The sequence below is a fragment of the Gossypium hirsutum genome, chromosome D08, assembly GCF_007990345.1.
Source record: "Gossypium hirsutum isolate 1008001.06 chromosome D08, Gossypium_hirsutum_v2.1, whole genome shotgun sequence".
NCBI classification, from domain to species: domain Eukaryota; kingdom Viridiplantae; phylum Streptophyta; class Magnoliopsida; order Malvales; family Malvaceae; genus Gossypium; species Gossypium hirsutum.
The window spans coordinates 13,890,126-13,913,934 of NC_053444.1; the positions used below are offsets into that span (position 1 = coordinate 13,890,126).

Below are 23,809 nucleotides of genomic sequence, written 5' to 3' on the forward strand. Positions count from 1 at the left end.
GTGATGCTAGTGACAATGCAGTTAGTGTGGTTTTGGGACAAAAAAGGAATAATACGTTTGGGGCTATTCATTATGCAAGCAAAATGCTAAATCCAGCGCAATGCAATTACAGTAACTGAAAAAGAATGCTGGCAGTTGTTTTTGCTTGTGAAAAATTCTGATCCTATTTAATGGTGAATAGAGTATATATATATATTGATCACTTTGCACTAAAATATGTCATGAAGAAGAAATAGACAAAGGTTAGGTTAATGAGATGGATTTTACTACTTCAGGAATTCGATCTATGGATAGTAGGTGGAAAAGGGACTGAGAACCAAATTGTAGATCATTTATCCAGAATAGAGAATCACTTAGAAGCGAGCACTACTGAAGAAATTAAAGAAACTTGCAAAGGTGAACAATTATTTAGAGTAGACATCCATCAGACAGGGCCTAGTAAACACATAATACCATGGTATGTAGATTATGTTAATTACATTGGAAAATGTGTATTTCCATCGTAGGCATCCTGGAAACAGAAGAAGAGGATAATTCAAGAGCCAAAAAATTACACTTGGGAGTATTCGTATGTATTTTAGTAATGTACTTATCAATTGGTCAAAAGGTGTGTAGTCAAGGAAGAGATACACGACATTCTACAAAGATGCCATACATCTCCATGCGGAGGGCATTTCAACGGAAAAAGGACAGCCCAAAAGGTACTACAATCAAGTTTTTATAAGCTGACTATGAATCGAGATGCTTAAGAATTTGTACAAGTGTAATAGATGCCATCGAACTAGGAGTATTTAAAAAAGGGACGAGATGCCACAAATAGGGATAATCGAGGTGGAAGTATTTGATGTCTAGGGGATTGATTTCATTGGACCTTCTCAATATTCTTCCAGGAATCAGTACATCCTTCTAGTTGTCGACTACGTTTCAAAATGGGTCGAAGTTGTTGCCTTGCCTACCAATGATACAAAATCAATGGTGATATTTCTAAGAAAAAACATATTCGCTAGGTTTGGTACACTGTGTGTATTGATTAGTGATGAAGGATCTCATTTCTGTAGTAAGGAGTTTGTTTTGGCTAAATATAGTGTAAGATATCGAATGACAACGGCCTCTAACCCGCAAGTTAATGGGCACGCAAAAGTGTCTAATTATGAAATTAAACAGATTTTAGAGAAAACAATAATTCTAAGTCGAAAGGATTGGGCAGCAAAGCTAGATGATGCATTATGGGCTTACAAAACAACATATACGATTCCTCTAGGTATGTCCCCATATAAGCTAGTTTACGGTAAGAATTACCACTTACCAATTGTATTGGAGAAGAAAACATATGGGAAAATCAAAGAATTAAATTTAGATCTAGAACTAGCCAAGAAAGAAAGACTATTTCAACTACAGGAATTGGAAGAAATTTTCTTTATGGCCTATGAAAACACTAAAATGTATAAGGAAAAGAGCATACTTCGACACGATGCAAAGATCCAAAAATGCAAATTTCTTCCTGGAGAGAAAGCTCTAGTATTCAACTCAAGATTAAAATTATTCCTTAGTAAGCTTAAATCAAGATGGACAGGACCATATACCATACATCAGGTGACACCTCAAGGAACAATAGAGCTGATCGGCTAAGAAGGGAAATTCTTTCTTGTAAATGGCCAAAGAGTGAAACATTATTTTGGAGGAATGACAAACACAGTAATTGAGTGTGTAAGAGACCTTTAGAAGGGGCACTAAATGAATATTGGCTGCTATGTCAAAACACAGATGACTCGATGTCGTAACATAAGAAACAAAATGAAGAAAACTCAAGTCTGCCTTCAATGTCGTGACACAGACTGAGGGTGTCTCGACATACCCCTAAAGATTGCTACAAAGGAGCATACTGGTTGCTATGTTGCGACATAGGTCTTGGTATGTCCGACATCGACTTTGTAACAAAAACTAAACACGAAGCAAAGGCATTTTGGTCTGTATAATCAAAATGTAAAGCTCAGTAACATCAGTTAACCTAGGGCTAAGGACGATGACCACCTGAAGGCTATAAATAGGCTCATTTTTCACCTATTATAGACATCATTCATTTAAGTTAGATTCTTTGTGTAAAATTTAATTTGGTATTTTCTTTCATTCTTAGGTTTCAGTTTTAAGTAGTTTTTATCAATTTCAAGAGATCTGAATTGTGGAATCATTCAACTTTTTGGGTTGGGGCTTAATCTCAATACAATCAGGCTCTTTCATTTACTCTATCTTGTCAATTTAATTAGCATGCTTTCTCTTTGCATCGATTATATATTGTTTATGAACGCCATGAGGAACTAATCCTTCTATGTGGGATCAGCGACTGGAGGTATGATCTGTTAACTATTTTGTAGGGTTACTTAACGGATCAACTGTTTAGAAAAGGGAGAACATGAAACAAACCCTAGGCCTAACAACCACAGAAAGTTTTCAAGATGGGAATTAACTCAAATTAGTATTTCCCATCCGTGAACACTTTAACCCCAGACCAATCTGGACTATGAGGTTGAAAGATAAGTAGTTCTTTTTGACTCTTTATGTTAGTAGAAGATCGAAAGATCCTGTTAGGGCAACAACTAGTTGATTGATGAGGAAACCCGAAACAACAGTTGATGGAGATTACCAAAGCGAACTAATCAACCATAATTAGATTTGATTTATTCTTCCTTTTTAATCTTTTAAATTTTATCTTTTTATGCTTAATAAAACCCCAAAAATCCTTTTTATTCTTAGTGTTGAGGTTAAAATCGATCTAGCACTTGCTCCATTGGGTATGATCCTCTAGCTTTTTTGAAATGGAATCGGTAGCCCCTTACTCTATTCCTTGCAGAAATAGTCGGGGATCGGGACGCTGAGGCAAAAAAGGATACTTAAAGCCACTTTGAACTCTTTTTTGGGTGAAACCCTGAAAAAAGTATTTAAGCCGCTTTTGAGGCTTTTTGGTACCTTTTCTGATCTTTTTAAAAGAAAAGAAAAAGTACCAAAAAGAAAAGAAAAAGGGAAGTTTCAGGTGGTGTTCCAATGCTTTGAAATGCAATAAAACTGGAACGTCAGAAGAGATATTTTTTAGGGAACGCAACCCAAAGGGGGAGATTCCCCCTTTTGAAAACCCGATTTTCTCTTTGCTTCACCTCCCAATTTCAAAAAAAACTACCATACTGTACCCAGGAGGTGAAGCAGAGAGGATACAATGCCCTAGCTATAGTGCATTTAAGAAATTGAGCTCCGGGGGAGCCCATCTTCAGACCCATTGGCTAACGTGATCTCCCTTCAAGGGATACCACTAATAACTCAGAGTACTCGCCTACTTCGTTGTAAAACTATATTACAACTCAACCTGTATACTTGTAGATATCGCAGTGTCTTTCTATATTTTTATTGCAATATTCACACTTTGGATGTTAGAATGTTCGGAGGCAGTTAAGTTGTTGGTGTTGTTGCCGGTGAGGCAACGTCACTAGATTAATTTTAATTTTTACACTATAAAGGAATAATTAAGAAATTTATAGGTTATAGATATGATTTTATTCCATTTATTGTCACTAATCTCGTCTTTCTAGGTTTAGTGTATGACTCGCAATAGGGGCACAGCTATTGTAGTAGCCATATATCCAGAGGGAATAATTTGAAGAAATCACTGACCACAATAGAAACTGTAGTAGCAGATGCAAGGTTCACCACCACCAGCTACAGGTAATGTACCATGTGAAAATCCATTGTTTGACGACACCGTCAATAACGCTCTAGGAAAACCACCAGCACCATAGCTTCCTGCAAACATTCAGATGGCTTGAAACGAAAGAACTTTAAGGGGCTTTATGACAGAATCTGAGGATTATAGCTAATAATTTAAAGATAAAATCGTCTATCATTCAAATGATATAGAACAATCTGTAGTTCAGGGGCACTATGACAGAGGACCCTAAATAACATTTAAAGCAATTTCTTCAACTCTTTGATACTTTTAGGTATAACGGGGTCACTGATGACACTATTCATCTCCGGTTGTTCCCCTTCTTTTTGATTGATAATGCTTTTTCTTGGTTAGACTCGCAGGCCCCAAGATCTATCACGGCATGGGATGAACTCATTGGAAAGTTCTTACAGAATTTTTTTCCAATTAGCAAAATAATGCAACTAAAAAGATAGATTGTTGTTTTTAGACAGATTGAGGGAGAGAGTTTCTATGAGGCATAAGAACGGTTTAAAATGTTGATTAAAAATGCCCGCACCATGGATTTCCTGAGTGGATGCGACTACAAGTAATTTATAATGGGTTAGATGCAAATGCACGATTTGGATTAGACGAAGCAACAGGAAGAGCCTTTATGAACAGAACGTACGAGGATGCGTACGAAATCATTGAGAACATGGCACTAAACTCTTGTCAATGGCCAATTGACTATTTCACATATGGCTAGAAACCTGCTACGGTCAAATCTATCTAGGAAGATGATAAGAATTAGCAAATAGTGGATAGACTTAACCATATAAAATCTGCTTATACACCGTTTATGCACTGATGAGATAAGCCACTCTTCCATTATATCAATAATCATGCTGAAGATATAAACTACTTGGGAATAGGTGTGGAAACCATTATTCAAATACATAAAATCCTAGCTGGAGGGATCACCCAAATCTAAGATGGGGAGGAAACCAATGAGGAAGTAACAATTCAAATCAAGTTAAAAATACTAATTACCAACCTCCTTATTTGTAGAAACCCCAGGATAAGGTCAATCCAAATGACCATACTGCATGTGGTCACTAGACAAAATTGAGGGAGAAATGCAGTCAATGAGAATTGATGTCAAACAGGTGCAGTCTGAGTACACTTATTGAACAAGAAAATTGACTAAACTTGAAGATCAAATGAAGCAATTGATGAGCATGGTGGGTGGCATCAAAAGAAAAAGTGACACAGGTATTCCCAGCAACACAGAAGATAATCCATGGAGAGAAGGTAAGGAGCATGTAAAAGCAATTGCACTCCGATCGGGCAAAATACTGAGTAGCCCATAAACCATTACTCTAGACAAAAATTACGGAGAAGAATGGCGAACCTCAAGAAGTACCCCTAGAAGTGGAAGATTAGCCAAAATTAGAGGAAGTAATCACACCAACAGTAGAGATAGAAAAAAGAATAAGTAAAGATTCTGTCGGTACAAAAATCTCATTCCCTTCAAGACTAGAAGAAAAATAAAAATGGGATGAGGATGGATTTGTAAGTTTCCTATACCTGTTTAAAACATTAAATGTTAACCTGCTGACCGCCTCCGGACGTACTAAAGTCCAAAGATTGAATACTGCAATAAAATATAGAATTACGCTGTGGTATCTATAAGTATACGGGTTTAGTTGTAATATAGTTTTACAACAGAGTGGGTGAGTACTCTGAGAATCATACCTAAGGGAGGCAAGTGCTAGATCAATTCTAACCTAAACACTAAAAGGTAGAATTAGTACTTTTAAATTTAGTTATAGTACAAAGAATATAAAATAAATGATTTTTGGGGGTTTTTATGATAATAAAAATAAAACAACATAAAAAGATACAATTCAAGAGATTAAAAAGGAAGAATAAATCAAATCTGATTATTGGTGATTTGCTCGCTTTGGTAATTGCCATCAAATATCACTTTTAGTTCCTCATCAATCAACTATTTGCTACCCTAGCAGGATCTTCGAATCTTCCACTAACATAATGAGTCAGCAAGAACTACTTATCTTCCTACCTCAATAGTCTAGACTAGTTTGGGGCTAAGGTGTTCATTAATGCGCAACACCAATTTTGGGTTAATTCTTAGGGTTTGTTTCACATTCTTCCTTTCCCAAATAGTTGATCTGTTGAGTAACCTTACAAAACACTTAACAGATCATACCTCCACTCGCTAATCTCCCATAGAAGGATTAGTTCCTCATAGTGTTCAGAAACAATTTATAATCAATGTAAACAGAAAGTATGCTAATTAAATCGACAAAATAGAGTAAATGAAAAAGCCTGATTGTATTGGTATTAAGCGCAAACCCATAGAGTTGAATGATTCCACAATCCAAATCTCTTGAAAGAAAATAACTAACAAAATAAACCAAAAATTAGAACCCTAAGAAAAATAAATGAAATCTAAAGAAAGAAACTAGGTTAATAAAAAAGTTGTCTATAACAAGTGACAAATGAGCCTATTTATAGCCTTCAGGTGGCCGCCGTCCTTATACCTAACTGACATTCTTAAACTTAAAAGTTTGATTGTGCAAACCAAAATGCCTTTGCTTCATGTTTAGTTTTCATCACAGAGTTGATATCGTGACACACCAGGACATGTGTCGTGACATAGCAACTAGTATGCTCCTCTATAGTCATCTTCAAGGGTATGTCACGACAACCTTAGCCTACGCCATGACATCGAAGGCAGATTTGAGTTTTCTTCATTATGTTCCCTATGTTGTGACATTAGTCATCCCATGTTATGGCATAGCATCCGGTATCATCCTAAAATGCCTTCTGATTGTCTCCTACACACTCACAAAGTACGTTAGCTCTCCCTGAGGCCTCATTCGGCCTGTAAGGTCAATAAAAGACTCAATTTTCACATTTTGTTGAACGTAAGTAAAACTAAAGAAACTTAACTAAAATATAATGAAAATGTTTGTATCTAGGCTCTTTAAGTGTGAAAACTAGTTTAATTTGCTACACCGAATTTGGACATATCACTTACCTTTAATTGAGTTTATTGAAAAGGTTCCCAAATATGCTAAGTTTTTAACCAAAAATATGGCTAGGCGTAAGAAAATTAAGGTAGGAGAGTTACTTTAAATGTCTCTTGTAGCTTGGTTATTTTAAGATAGGTACATCAAAAATTGAAAGACCTAAAAATTTTTACTATTCTTATCTAGATAGGGAACATTCATTTTAATAGAGCTCTACGCGATTTAGGAGATTGTATTAATTTAATGCCGTTATCAATTTTTGAAAAAGTCAGGTTAGGGGACTTGAAGACTACTGAAATAACATTACAGTTGGCTGACAGGTCTTCACTACGTCCAAAAGAGATTTTAGGAGATTTGTTAGTCAAAGTGTGAAGTTTTATTATCATCGCAGGTTTTGTGGTACTTGATTTTGAAGAAGATCATGAGATACCAATCTTATTAGGAAGACCTTTTTTAGCCACTTCTAGGTCCACCATTGATTTAGAAAAGAATGAATTAACTATGAAAATTAATGGTGAGATTGAAACTTTTAAATGTGGCCTTCAATCAACCGATGAAGATAAGAAAAAGTTAAGGGAACAGTGTAAACAATTATTTATTTCTAACGTTCCCAAGTCAAAGGACACACTTCTTTTCATGCATGCAGAAAGAATAAACAAGTTTAAGGAAAGGGACAAACAAGTACAGGTGGAATGGCAAGATGGAAGATGGACCAATATCGACAGAACATGAATATCCTCTATTGGTGAATTGATGACACTGTCGGATGAATCCGATAGTAAAACTTAAAAATTAGTTGAGTTCCTACTTAAATTTTGTAAATTATTGTATATTTAACTAATCACCTAGTTTATATTTTGACTTTTATTTGATATAGGTTTTGACTTTTATTTGATATAGGTTCATCTCTAAATTGAAAAATCCTTAAAACTTGAAGTTTTTAGCCGAAACAAAGTCAGTGTCGCGACATGGAACCCCTAAGTCTCGACATCACTGCAATTTTCTACAGGGTTGACCTGACCCATTCGCGTAACCCGGTGACTTACTTTTGATTTAACCCAGTTTCTAACACTTTAAAACCCTATTTTATTACCTAAAACCATATCTACTTCTAATTAAATCACCTCTTAACCCTTAATGCCTTAAACTCTCTCAAATATCTTAAACCCTAAACCCCAAATTTCTTAAACATTCTATTTATTCTTTGGAAACTCTTCAACCATATTTGGGAAACAATGAATGAGAACATCATGGGAAAGCAAGCAATTCAAATGAACTTCGATTATATACTGAAGGTTAAGGGTTCCTGAACTTAAACTTTTTACTATTTCATTGAATTGTTTGCTTAGGATTGAAATATCATGCCTTCTAGGAAAGTTAGGCGAACCATGGAAATAGAGCCATCGATGGTTCAAAATCCCTCTATTTTACCAAAAACGAATGTTGAAAAATATTTTAATGAACTTCAAGGAAAAGAATTCATCCAAGAGAGGGGATTTGATCCATCCATGATTTTGCGTAAGGAAATATGGCCTTTAGTGTGATATCATAGGTGGGAACATTTTTAGATGATCCCTAAAGAGAGTGTTGTGGTCCTCATTATTCAAGAATTTTATGCACCATTACAGGACCAAGAGTCTAGAAACACTGAATATCATATGTGCGATATAGTCCTTGTGAGAGGGAAAGACATTAGAGTAACCCAGTGTATTATTTGAAGCTTTTATAATGCTCCATACTATGAAAAAGATTTTATTGATGAAACTGATTTGGAAATTTTTGAGATATAGATATGGACAACATTATAAGCTTCTAGATTAAATGTAGGGGTGAATGGAAATATCACGCAGGTACCAATATCCTAATATCCTTTAAATGTTTCCTGAGGCCAACATGTGGATTGAATTTGTATGCACAAGAATCATGTCTATTTTAAATGTTTCTAACGTTAATACTTTTAGAGTAGTGTTACTATCATATCCCATTTTTTTAAAAATTGTAGTGCAAAAAAAAAAAAAAGGAAAAGTGTAGTCTAGCGGTAGCAAGCCTTTAAGCTATCTAGGAGGTCTTTAGTTCGAATCCCCTTGATCCCTTATTTTTATTAAAATTTTTTCACACTTTTCCCATGTGCATTAAAGCATTGTCGTCCAACCCCTATTGTTGCCTTAATTAGTTTAATTCCTTTCCCCTTTTATGGGTCAAACTTTCCATAAGTTAGGGAGCATGACCCCCTGCTATGTTCCTTCTCCTTCCTTTCACCTCATCCTTGCCAAAAATCAAGTTTTTACCACCCTTAAACACCCCATTACCGTCCACCCCTCTCATTCCTTCTCTTTTCTTTTTCCTCTCCCCTCCACTTATTTTTTCTCTCATTTTTAACAAAACAACCACCACCTCCAACCACCATCTAAAAATTCCTCCACCACTCCTTTTCTTTTCTCTTTTCTCTCAATATTGTGATCAAACCCTCCCACTCTTTTTATATATTTTTCTCACCTCATTGGACCATCGCTGCCGACCTTATTTTTTCGTCAGGTTTCAATTTTCCCCTTTTTCTTTCTCTTTCGATCTCTCCCATCTCTTTTAAAGATCCAATCATCCTATTTTATTTTTTATGGCTAAGACTCATTGATCATATAATCCTTGTAAATCATGAAACCTCTCCGCTCTTTCACTGATATTCCTCATGGATTTCGTTATGTTATCGAGTAGTGTAAGTACATGAGAAATATTTAGAATATTCTTTTCTCTTTATATTTTTCCCTCATAGCCGAATGGTATTAAGATACTTTCATTCTTCATGTGTTGAAATATTGTACCTATGTTCTTTGAAGGACCAAATGACTCTAATCCAGAAAATCTTTAGTGTGATAACGAGGGCATTGGATCCAAGTTTTGATCTAAGGGTAAGTAGTTGGAGAGATTTATTTCAGTAATCAATCTTTAAGTAATAAATCATATCCGATAGATCTATACTAAAATACACATTTGGTGCATTAGATTCATCTATCAGGTTTAGATCCAAGCAACATCTCTTCTAATAGGGTTGTGACAATCAAATCTACAATATAAGGTGTGGGATCTAAATATTTGATTTTAGTATAATATTTTATGTTCATTTTTAATAATATTTTATTAAAGAAATATTTGAGAGTACACAAAGTACTTTAAGAGGAGTTGAAAAACTCATTGAAAGGAAATCCAAGTAAGTGATCTTAATCCTTTAGTTTCATGAAAATCATGATTTGTGATGTGTTGATGTCTATGATGATGACATGTGTGCAAATCTCATCTCTATATTATGTGATACATGGCTTAATTGATATGTTGATTATTTAAATATGTGTTATATATATGTGTATGATGAGATCCATGCTTTAATATGAAAAATATATTAAAGCAAGCTAAAGTGTATAAAAAGCGAATAATATGTGATATAAAAAATGTGAGCATGTTCACATGCATATGTGTAAAATGGAGAAATATGGGTTGTGTAAGATTATGAGCATGATCATGTGAAAAATGTGAAAAGTGAATTATATGTGTTAAAATTGACAAATGACCATATCACATACATGGGGTGGGTCTTATGAAAGGTGGAAGTTATGTGGCAGTTTATCTGCTATTATGTGGTCGTTATTGGCAATTATGTGGTGGCTTGTCCACAATGTGTTTTGTGGTTGCTTATCGGCATATATGTGGTCGCTTGTCCAAAAATGGTGTGTTATTAGATGGATGGGTTTTGGGGAACTCGATATTGGTGTGTAGCGGAGATGGGTAGGAAATTCTTCAAAATGTGCATTGTTCTGTAAGTATGTCACGATATATTCATGTATGCGTATTAGTGATGATCTAAGATTTCTACGAATATGATGTATATGTTAAAATGGACGTGTTTAATTGATGTGTTGATATGCATGATATAATATTTTATTGATCTCACACTGGGCTTGTAAGCTCACCCATCTTAGGTGTATGTTTTAGGTAATCCTCATAATTAGGACTCGGATGTGGATTCTTGGTAATGCTTTCTAATATAATTTTCTTAATAAATTATGGAATTTATACCATTGATAGATTTTTATGGACTTTGATTCGGGTTGGTTTTAATAACTTTTTGGGACTTTATTTTAAATTATGGACTATGGCATGGGGATTTTCTTTTTTGGACACGTTTGAATTATTGCATGGATTGTTATGTTTGATATTCAATTTTTAAATGATTATTAAAAATTTTTAAGAATTAATATCCATTGCAATGAGTTTTATTTAAAATTAAGTTATACTACAAGTATTTCAAATAAAAGGAATAAATAATTTTGTTTAAAAGCCATGATATTTTCAAATTGACATGATTCAAGGAGACATGGATTTTTCGTATGAAAATATTTTGGCCATCATCTTGCCCATTTAATTGCTCAGATTGGGTCATAATGTCTAGGCTCGATTTGAGGGGTTATAATTGCTCAGATTGGGTCATTAAGCCGCCATCACTGAAAGCTTCAAAAGATAGGTTGAAGAAGATTCTCTCTTTCTCTTCCATTCTTTTCATGTCTATATGAATGAATAAGATTGCATCTTCATTAAAACCAACATCATGCTTCAAATACCTAATTCCATCTACAAATACAACATTTATTGTACAATATATGTCTCTTGTTTTTGTGAACAAGGGATATCGTTGAATTACTGTACCCTTGTTCTTGAGAAGTAACGATGGAGTGCAACAAATCCCCAGAGAGTATGTAATTGCATTGACACACACTCGTGTAGTGACTACCTTTGGCCAGATTCATTTTTCTAACGCTATTGGAGTGTTCTCTCTTTATCATTTCACAACACACCCACTTTAGAGAGTCTCTTATTTATAACTATACATATAAGCAGTTGTAAAAGGCAAATCCATTCAAGATTCAAGGAATGCTACTAGTCATCCATTACTAATGCAACCTAAATCATTGATCAAGGAATTGAAGATACAACATTCAGTCAAATTTATCCAACTCATTCATTGATAGTTCACATAATTCAAGAATTAAGCATCGAATGTAACAAAAATTTTCAAACACATTTGTATTAACCGCAAATAAACCTTGCATGCTTCACTAATACTAATTTTTTTTGAAATGTGGGTGTATTTCCAAACCCCATATACATTCCCCCAGACTTAAAGTTTGCATTGTCCTCAATGCACTAACATTAAAATGCAATGACAATAAAAATTCGAAGGCAATGTTCACTAACAAAATGAAAATTATAGCTACATGCAATGCATGAATACTACAACTAAAACTTAAAATAAACTAATTTAGTTTTCCTCGACCATCAATATGGCTGCACGATGTTTCTTTCTTCCTCCTCTTTTTCTTCTCCTTCTTGCGCTTTTTCTCTTTGGAGCTCTTTCTCTTCTTTTCTTTGGGAATCGTACAGTCCTCGGATCGCTCCTTAGTTTTGAGCGTTACCCTAGCATCATCAGCTACTTCTTGTGTAGGAGGGGTCACCTTGAGTGATTCGGTATAGACCACTATCGCCAATGAATTATGGTGCTCCTCACTTGTTACCTCTATAGTTTCTGCCTATATAGCTCCATCTCGCTCCAGATTATTAGTAGTTGCACCCACAAACTCGGATGCATTGTCAATGTTCTCAGTATTTTCTTCCTCGGCCATCTCGTTCATAATGAAAAAATAGACTTCCTTCTCTTCCACATCAACTTCCTCCTCAACAGCAGGCGTTTCTTGACCAGTAAGGAAGTCACCCTCGACAAGGCTACCAATTCTTCGCATGCACTCTTCAACATCCCTTGAGTCCTCTTGTTTCACAACATTAGAGACGTGCACAATGAGAGGGGATTCCATCGATCTATCTCGGTCCCCCAAGTCATCTTCCTTGGATGAGGGTTCATAATCTCGGGTGATCGGTGGGAACCTCGAAAATATTGGGAGTGGGGCTAGGCTTAACTGACTTAATGTGACTATAATAGAGTTGTTATAGGCCCTGGTATAAGCGTAGATCAAATTTTGTGATTTGTCCATATCCTCTATTGTAGCGACAAGCCTAATCTGCTTACTGTTGATGGAATTGGCCAATTTCTCGATATCCTGCATTTGGCTCAACAACGATGTCTTTGCAGTCAGGTTTGTTCCCTTGGTTTCTACCTTGGTTTTTCCTTTTTTTAATTTGTTATTCTCTGCCGCCTTCATTGCTAGTGTATCTTTGCCCTGAGTCATTCTTTCAATAGAGGCTTCATTTATCGGGCCCCTATTCTCCAAGACCTCTTCATCATCATAGGGTATGATCCCTTTCTACTGGCACAGTAGCATAACCAACGATGGGAAAACCAAAATTCTAGTTTTCTTGCAACGCAGTCAGTAATTTCCTGGTGGAGTATTGCACCGACATTAATCTTTTTGCCCTTGATAATTGAATAAATCAAGCACATTCTATCAAGGTTTACTCTGGTGCTGTGAGTAGAGGGCAGTAGCCTGTAGTTGATAAAATGAAACCAGATATTGCTTTACAGTGTCAGGAAGCGGCGGTGCATCATATCATTCTTTTGGTGTGAATCCGTCCAGAATGCTCCTTCGACACTTAAATCCTTCATCAGCAGGTCCCTTTTTTTGTTTGTGATATCCTTATTAAACTCAAAGTGTTCATTTACATCCACTTTATTGTTGTACAACTCATTAATTTTTGTAGCATCCCATGGGATTAAGCCTTCTCGAACAAAGATAAACTCCAACTTATGGTCATAAAGGTTAGCGTAAAAATCACATACAATGAAGGAGAATAACTTTCAGGATGTGTACAGGAAGTCTCCCATTCCAACTTAAAAATGGTTTTGGAGAGTTGCTTGCCCAAGTCTTGCTGTTGCGAAAGGAGAATGCCCTGTTATGGGTGGAAGTTTCGCTTTAAAATGTTGTTTTGAAATCAGTTTTTGGCCAGTTTCGTTAAAAAGATCATCGGCTTCTTTTTCTCCATTGGCATGGAAGATTTTGACTCACGAACTGCAGTTGCAGAGGATGAGTGTTCTTCAACAAGCTTGGTGGCTTTCTTGACTGATCCTCTCATTCTTGCCATATTCTGGTTATTTTATGGAGTAAAAATGGTTTAAAGTTGTAAAGGTACGAGCTTTGGAAAGGAAAAGTGAATAAAAATGGCTGCTTTGTATATGTCACAGTCTATACAGTGAAGATGGGTTTATACTGAGTGAAAGAAGAAGATAGAAATGTGTGATTTTTGTGAAAGGAAATAAAGTGTGAGTAAATACGTCCAATGAGAATTGCTCCTTCTTAGATAGATTAGATGGTTAGGTGAATTTTGATCAAACTATGGAATCTAAAATTTCTGATATGCCCTCATTTTTTATGAGTCATAAGTGACAGTATAATAGTACAAATTGTATTGACAATAAAGCCCAAGTGCGTCAACAATGGTACCTAATTATTCTGTAAAAATAGAAATAAAAATAAAGTAAAACAAACTTGAACAGAAACAAAAATAAAATAAAAATAAAATTGCATAATAAATTTTATAAGAATTAAAAATTTTCAACCAATTTAATGTTTCAATCGCTAGCCATTCACTTTGAACCGGTGTCCATCATTTAAATCTTTGATTGTGATTGCACCATGAGGAAATACTTCGACAACTTCGAAAGGTCCAGACCAACGAGGGTGCAATTTACCTGGGTGTAGTTTCAATCTAGAATTGAATAATAAAACTTGTTGACCCGCAATAAATTGTCGTTGCAAAATATTTCTGTCATGCCATCGTTTGGTCTTTTCCCTGTAAATTACAGCATTTTCATAGGCATTTCTCCTAATCTCCTCCAATTCAGTGATATCCAATAGCCTTTTCTTTCCTGCAGTTTCATAGTCCATGCTCACTTGCTTAATTTCCAATATTGCTTCGTGCTCCAGTTCAACTGGCAAGTGACATGCTTTCCTAAAAATCAATTGATACGTTGACATCCGTAATGGAGTTTTTTATGCTGTCCGTGATGCCCATAAAATGTCATCCAGTCTGGAAGACCAATCTTTCCTCGACGAGTTCACAACCTTTTGAAGAATGTTTTTAATTTGTCGATTTTATACTTTATTTTGTCCATTAGTTTGCGAATGATAAGTATTAGCCATTCTATGATTAACTCCATATCGCTTCAGTGTGGCTATCACTTGGTTGCAATGAAAGTGTATACCCTAATCACTAATCAATGCCTTTGGTGTGCCAAAGCGAATGAGTATATGCTTGTGAAAAAAATTAAGCACTGCCTTTGCATCATCCTTTGGGACTGCAACAACTTCAACCCATTTCAAGACGTAGTCAACAACTACTAAAATATAAAGATTTCCAAATGAAATTGGAAATGGTCCTATAAAATCCATACCCCAAACATCAAACAATTTAACCTTCATAAATAGCTGCTGCAACATTTTATTGTGTCAGGATATAGAACCCACGTGCTAACACCTATCGTATTAATTCACAAAATTATGGGCATCTTTGAATAATGAAGGCTGGTAGAATCTTGGTTGGAGAACCTTAGCATCAGTTCACATGCCATCAAAATGACCTCTATAAAGAGCATCATGACAATGCTTTAGGATTGAAAGCATATCCTCTTCCAGAACACAACACCGAATAATATTGTCATTACATACCTTGAATAAATACAGTTCGTTCCAATGATATTTCGCTACTTCACGAAGAAATCCTTCTTTTTTATGGCCTGTGACACCCAATGGGAGTTTTCCACACACTATGTAATTAACCAGATCTGCATACCAAGGGGTTGTATCTATAATAAATAACTTCTCATCTGGGAATGCGTCAACAATTTGAAGTATGTTTCCATCTTCGTTGCCAATTTCCAATCGAGACACATGGTCTGTAACTTGATTCGCTAAACCCTTGCAGTCTTTTATCTCTATTTCAAATTCTTGCAATAGTAAGATCCAGCGTATCAGTCTTGGTTTTGCATCCTTTTTCACAAAAAATATATCTTAACATCGAGTGATTAGTAAATAAGGTAACCTTTGCACCGAAAAGATAAGAATGGAACTTGTCGAAAGCAAAAACTACAACCAACAATTCTTTCTCTGTAGTGGTATAATTGATTTGAGCCTCTGTAAGAGTTTTGCTAGCATAGTAGATGACGCGAAATATTTTTCCCTTACGTTTTCCTAGAACAACACCCACAGCAAAGTCTCTTACATCGTACATAACTTCAAAAGGTTGAAACTAATCTAGTGCAGCGACAATAGGTGCATTTATTAGCTGTGTGTTCAATTGAATGAATGCATCTAGACATGCATCGTCAAAGAAGAATTTTTGATTTTGTTCCAATAATGAGCATAAGGGCTTTGCAATTTTTGAGAAATCTCTAATAAATCTTTGGTAAAACCCCGCATGCCCAAGAAAACTGTGAATACCTTTCACATTTGTCAGTGGAGGTAATTTAATAATGATTTCCACTTTAGCTTTATCTACTTCAATTCCTTGACTAGAGATGCGATGTCCTAACACAACGCCTTTAGTTGCCATGAAATGACATTTTTCCCAATTTAGAAAAAGATGTGTGTCTTCAAATCGCTGCAATAATTTATCCAAATTGTTAGCATAATTATCAAAATCATTCCCATTGACTGAGAAATCATCCATAAAAACCTCTAAAGAATCTTCAATTATATCCAAGAATATTGCCATCATGCACCTTTTAAATGTGGCTGGTGTAATACAAAGACTGAAAGGCATATGGCGAAAAGCAAAAGTACCAAAAGGATAGGTGAAAATTGTTTTCTCTTGATCCTCCGATGCAGTAGCAATCTAATTGTACCAAGAATAGCGGTCTAAGAAGCAGAAATAGGCTTTTCCAGCAAGCCTATCCAACATTTGGTCAACAAAAGAAAGTGGTAAGTGGTCCTTCCTTGTGGAAACATTAAGTTTGTGATAATCTATACAGACTTGCCATCTCGTAGGAATGCATGTAGGAATTAATTCCTCTTTGTCGTTGCTAACCCCAGTAATGCCACTCTTTTTAGGAATGCATTGCATTAGACTTACCCAATTACTATCAGAAATAGGGAAAATAATTCCAGTATCAAGCCATTTTAGAATTTCTTTCTTAACAACATCCTTCATCTTCTCTTTTAACCTTCTTTGTTGCTCAATTGGTTGCTTCCCTTCATCTTCCAACTTGATCTTGTGCATGCAAAATGATGGATTAATGCCTCAGATATCGACAATACTCTAAGCAATAACTCGTTTATGTTGTTTAAGAATATGAACCAATTTCTCTTCTTGAGTTACATCCAGTGTTACAGAGATAATAACTAGGTGAGTATTGTTATCACTAAGAAAGACGTATTTAAGATGAGTAGGCAGTGGTTTCAATTCCAGAGTAAGAGCTTCGTCGATAGATGGCTTGAAAATTGGAGTTATTCTGTTGGCTAAGTCTAAGGACTCAATCTGCCATCCATGCCTGAGTTCAATATTATTAGCTTTAACCATGCTATCACAATCATCTAATAATTCATCATCCGATGTCACTGCAAACTCCTCAGAAAGTATTCTGCTTTGGTAATTGAATTCTTTCTCAATTAGATCATCTAGCATATCAATAGTATGGCATTCTTCATTATCCTTGCATTGAATAGATTCGAAAACACTGAAGGTAACATGCTCATTATTAAGTCGCATGGTCAGTTTACCTTTGTAAACATCAATAAGAGTTCGTCTGACGGCTAAAAATGGTCATACCAAGATTATGGGAACCTCATTGTCTTCCTCGTAATCAAGTATAACAAAATCAGTCGAAAAAAATGCATTTATCCACATAAACTAAGATATCTTTGATTTTCCATTCAGGTCGAGCCAAGGATCGATCAACTAGTTACAATGTCACTATAGTAGATTTTATGTGACCAGTTCCCAGCTTTCTAAAAGTTGATAGCGACATTAGGTTGATGCTAGCTCCGAAGTTGCATAAAGCTTTGCCTAAATAATGGTTGCCAATGAAATATGAGATAGTAAAGCTCCATTGATCTTTCATTTTGGGGGGCAACTTATTTGTCAAAATATCGCTACAGCCCTCTGTGAGTGCAATAGTTTCCATAACACTGAGCTTCTTCTTATTGGACAAGAGCTCCTTTATAAATTTCCCATAATTCAAAATTTGCAAAAGAGCGTCTACTAAAGGAATATTGACCTGAAGTTGCTTCAGTGTGTTTAGGAACTGTTGGTACTACCTATCCGGCTTACTCTCCCTAAATCTTCGTGAAAAAGGTAAATGTGAAGATAATTCTGATTGCGCCAACACCTTTGATTGTGTCAACAATTTTGGGGATCAGACATTTGGCATATGAGTGACAATTTGTGGAACTTCTTTATCTGGTACATCAACAAGCTCTTTAGATTTAACCTTCTTACCAGGGATCACTTCACCAGTATCTTGAGGTGTTTCAGTAGAGTTTGTAATCGGCTCACCAGTTTATTTATCACTCCTAAGAGTGATAGCCTTACAATGTTCTTTCCCTTTCGAACTGGGATTTTCTGTGTCATTAGGTAGTGTGCCTGGTGGCGGAGTATTCAAATTTGAGGTAAGTTGTCCTAATTATGCCTCCAACGCCCGAATAAAAGATGAATTCCCTTACATAATAGCTTCTGTACAAGTCATATGCTCCCAGATTAAAGCCTCAAGAGCTGTTAACGGATCAAAAAGAGAAGTTTGAGTGTACTATTGTCATCGATGTTCTTGAACATGCTGATTCAACATTGAAGAATGCTGTGGCTGCGTCTGATTCTAGTATGGATTCATATGACTTTGTTGTAGATGTATCTGAGGGTGCTGATTGTAGTTCTGCTGTTGTTGATTGTAATTCCCTTGTCTTGAATTGTATTGCCTTGAGTAGATATATTTCCATGTCGAATGTTGCAACATTTTGTCCAGCATTCTGATGTCCCCAAGACTGTCGATTGCTTGTAGAATAATTATAAGAGGTGCCATAAGAGTTGTTGCGGATGTTACTAACATAAAAAGGATTCTCTGCATGCTGTGGACAATATTCATAAAACTGGTTGTCACTGCAAATTTCACAGCAAAAGGTAAGAACATCAACTTGTTGAGCAACTTGTATAGGTGCAACGTCACTAGTCCCTTGCATATTTTTTATCATATTTTCAAGAAAAGAAAATTGAGCAGTAAGGGCAGATATTACGTCCAATTCAGTAACTCCCGAAATAGGTTTTGCTTGTGTAGATCTAAAAATAGGATATTGGTAATCATTTTGAGCAATTCTCTCAAGAATTCCATTAGCATCATTATAAGTACAATCTAGCAAAGGACCACTGACTGATGCGTCGATAAGATTCCTTGTATGTGAATTCAGCACAATATAAAAAATCTCAATTTGTGTTTCCTGTTGAATATTATGCATGGGACAACGTCGAAGCAAAGATTTATAACGTTCCCATGTGGCATGAAGAGTCTCATCGTCCAGCTGATGATAAGCTGTAATATCATTCCAGAGACAAGCGTTCATTGTCGATGGGTTAAATCACAAAACAAACTGTGTTGCTAGTGCATTTCAATAAGTAATTTATCCAACAGGTAGCCCAAAGAATTAAGTATGAGCTCTTCCCTACAAGGAATAAGGAAATAATTTCATCTTTAAAGCATCATTAGGAATGCCTTGTTGACTAAAGGTAGCACAAATTAATAAATATCATTTAAAATGTTCTCGTGCATCTTCATGTGGCAGCCCAACATATTGCCCATTTGAGTTCATCATTTGAAATATTACTGACTTGAGTTCAAAATTTCCAGCTTGGATTGCTAGCCTAACAACTCTCGGTTGTAAGTCATCAAAGATAGGTACTACAAAATCTCATATAATCTTGTTTTGTATTTGAGCGTCTTGCTGCAATGGTGGGTCATTAGCATTTTGGTTCTGCATCGGGGGTATGACATCATTGTTTCTTAGCAAAGTCATATTCTTTTGTTCTCGAAGTCTCCTCTGAACGGTTGTTTCAATTTTTGGATCAAAATCAACAATAAACATCGAATTGCTTCATGTCATTCAACACCTAAAATAAAATGTGCAAATAATGACAAAAAGAAAACAAGTTAGTAGCAACTAAATATTATGAAATAAAAACAAACAAAAATAAACATAAAACAAACACCATCCTCGATAACGGCACCAAAACTTGATTGGCTGTTTAACATTATAGCAATAATGTGCAAGTGTACACTGTCAAGCTTGTTAGCTTGAACTGTCGCTGCACTTTCTAGTGTCAGTGACCTCAATAACACTTTCATGCTAAAAACATTCGAACCCAAAGATTAAAAAGTAGAAGAAAAACATTTAACCCAAAAATCATGTATACTTCCATACAAACATGAAGTAGGAAATAATAACCATCGTTTAGAAAAGAAATATAAAAGAAACAAGTAGAGAGTACTATTCCTAGAAAATCTTGACTTAATCTCTCAACTCTCTCGTATTGGACTCAAGATTCCTCGTCAGGAGCTAATTTGCATCCCTTTCACGTCGGTTCACTCGAAGGAGACTTAAGCCGCCATTGTCGAAAGCTTTAAAAGATAGGTTGAAGAAGATTCTCTTAGAATCATGCTGCCTCTGTATGTACAAGTTAGTTGTACCAGACTAGGTAGCTCACACCTTTTTGTTATTATCTGTATAGTTGTCAGGTGCGGCGATAATTCTGGGCATAATCTGAAAATACTCATGCAGCAACATTGGTACCAAAACATGATAAAATTAAGGATAAATAGGCTAAAATCCACTGAGTTATAAAATGCAGTTTACTGAACTAAAAATGCTAAAATAGGTGCTAAGGATAACTAAATGAGTACAAATTAACCAATAAGTAGGGAGAAAACATATGTTCTTTCTAGTATTATCATCACCGAAAGCTTGATTGGATGATACAATGGATCCAAGAGTAGGGACCAATATTCCAAGAATTTGCAAGGCAAAATAACATCTGGGTCCCCAATAATACACTTGACATATTCAAACCGACGAATATGGAACAACAAGAATAAGTGCATGAAAGCGAGGAAGAATGAGAAGATAAAGAGAATGATGGGAGTGAGGAGATGGATGAGGAGGATATTGAACTATTTTAATTTTGTAAAGACTTGTATTAATTTTTAGATGATTTTAATTTAAAATTTGTATGAGTAGGATTACTAAGCAGACTTTTAGTATGTTCTGTTTAAGTTTTTTATGTAGGAACCCAACACGAAGGAGACACAAACAATTCGAACTTGACACGGCCAAAGGAAGGAAGCTCCCATCATTAGCAATTAGAGCAACCACGATCAATTGGATAACTTCTTTCCTTGTTTATTTATGGGCTACATATTGAGGATAATGTGTCAATTAAAGTGTGGAGGGTAACATGGAAAACTTTCTTATTTTTCATTTATTTTTCTTATCGTTTGTGCGATTGAGCTTGTAGAAATATAAGTGAATGGTTAGGAACATGTATATACGTTGCTTGTCTTTATGCATAAATTTGGCATGATGATAGGTGGTTTTAAACTTTTGATTATTAGATTGCTAAGTTCTACATGTTACACTATAAATAGGTATTAAACAATCAGATGTACCAAGTGATATAGAAAATACAAGGAAATGAGCATGCTAGTAGGAATGATAAATGGTTGAATTTGTATTTGTTTGGTTGATTAAATTTGTGCATGTTGAGATATTTAGGGATGACCTGAGGCATTGTTTGGAACACATCCATCGTAAAAAATCTATCCTATTTATATTTCACATTTAGTAACAAGTTTTGAGCCTTGGGCCTGAAAATGTTAATTTGTATATACCTTTTTTGTTTGGTCCTGTACTACACAATTACAGACGTGTATTGAGGGTTTAGTAGAAACATCACAACGTAGTTTATAAAAATAGAGTGAAATAGGAAAGATTAGTGCGATATAGGAACTATAAGTTAGCCTAATGTGTAAAAGAAAAAGGAAAAATCCAAAATGGGAATTAGTACTAGTAGAAAGAGTCTGAAACTAGCGAAAAAACATTAATGAGTGAGAGGTATTGAAAAAGAGAAAAGTCACAAACTCACAAAATAAAGAAAAAATCATTCATTAGTGTAAAAAAACTCGTAAGGTTAGCCATAGTTGTTATGTCATAGCCTATAGATGGAGAGACAAGAAAGATGAGAGGAGAAATAAGGCGGTGAATGGGTAAGGGTCATTAAGGGGGGAAGAATAAGGACCAATATGATGTGCCAAAATATTTTCGTGTTTATAACTGTTCTTGATGCTTACTATTTTTGAATGTCATATATGTCCTAAGCCTCAGAACGTTACAAGCTGAAAAGTCCTATGTGACCTAAAATATCCCCATACATGAATGGACATCACATTAAACATATGCATAAATGACTATTTGTATTATGCTCAAATAATCAAAGTACTTGTATGATCTGTTGATGGATTCCTACAGGTGAGACCCTTAATACTTGTATACTTTGTAACATACTGAACTTAGATGTTTGAAGTCATAGGTGGTAACTCAAATATTCCTCATGTTGAATTTGTTAGTGAACATGAAATGCCTAAGTCATATGCTCCGAAATCAATACTTGTGTCATACTTGCTCAAGGGTCGTCATTGTTATTTGTCATGTTTGTTTATGTTGCTTGAGGACAAGTAATGACTTAAGTGTGGGGGAGTTCGATCTATTGGAATTCAATGTAGCAGATTAAACTAGTTTTCACATTTAAGGAGCTTGAATATAAACATTTTCGTTATGTTCTAGCTAAGTTTTCATAGTTTTATTTATATTCAATAAAATGTGCAAGTTGAGTCTTTTATTGACCTTAGGGGCCAAATGAGGCCTAAGGGTGAGCTAGCATACTTTGAGAGTATGAAAAGACCATTAGAAGGCACACTAAATGAATAATGGTCACTATGTCGCAACACGGATGACTCGATGTCACAACATAGGGAACAGAATAAAGAAAACTCAAGTCTGCCTTCAATGTCGCGATACAGACTGAGGGTGTCGTAACATTCCCCTAAAGAAAGCTGTTGAAGAGCATATTGGATGCTATGTGTAAACTCTAAATTATATAGGTTTTTAATGCATTTGTAATAAAAATAATACTAATCTCAATTATTTGTTAATTAATTAAATGAATTTTGCTTATATTCCGACAATGGACATGAATTTATAAAATATGCATATTTGTGCTTTATTATATTATTTTTTTGCATAAATTAAATTATTTAATTTTTTATTAATGTGCTATATTTAATAATGCAGTGGCACCTTGATTTAGGAAAGAGTTTATTATAGTTTTTGCATGAACATCAGCAACTGTACCCTACTTGGACGGAAAAACCATGCAAATTGGGTCATGAAGATGTTGCTTTGACCAAGTGAAAGATGGTGCGACATGGTGGACATGTCTAGCTATTAAATGGGTCACAAAACTGTCCAAAGAAGGAAATGAGAAGCCCAATTTAGCAAGGATATTTGGGTAGCCAAAATAAGCTTTTGGGATAATTATTTGGAGGTCCTTACACTTGGAAAATCGTTGAAATTCAGTAGACTAAGTTTGTTCAAGAATCCATTCACCCTTTGCATGATTCAAGCATGATTTTATGCTTGAATCAAGCAACCAACTCAACCTCCTTTCCACATATTATGATATGAAAAATGTGGGCGAAATCTAAGGGATCTTTGATGCCATATTTAGTAAATTCCTCCACCAACCTCAAGTATAAATACCCACTCCTATCTCACATTTCAAGCATACGTCATTCATCCTTCATTTAACATTTCTCTTCCATTCTCTCATTCCCACGCATAACATCCCATATTTTGTTTCTTTCTTAGCCAGCAAAACATTGGTAAGATCATCTCTTGGCCGGCTGCCTCAAGGAGCCATTAGCAAAGGAGCAACACAAGGATGGGAGGAAACTTCTTCAATTGGATCTTGAGAGGTTGCAAATTTGAACAGAGTTTATTCTTCATTTACTTGTTACTTTGATTTTAATCATGTTTGCAATGTGCTTTTGTAT

At 35.3% G+C, this 23,809-nt stretch overlaps 1 non-coding gene across 1 annotated transcript; it reads right to left on the bottom strand.

Annotated features, from left to right (window-relative positions):
• Positions 1-4,152: 4,152 nt before the first annotated feature.
• On the bottom strand, positions 4,153-4,258 carry LOC121220512 (small nucleolar RNA R71). Its single transcript, XR_005917719.1, has one exon. It is a non-coding gene; the product is annotated as a small nucleolar RNA R71 (small nucleolar RNA).
• Between the last annotated feature and the right edge of the window lie 19,551 nt (positions 4,259-23,809).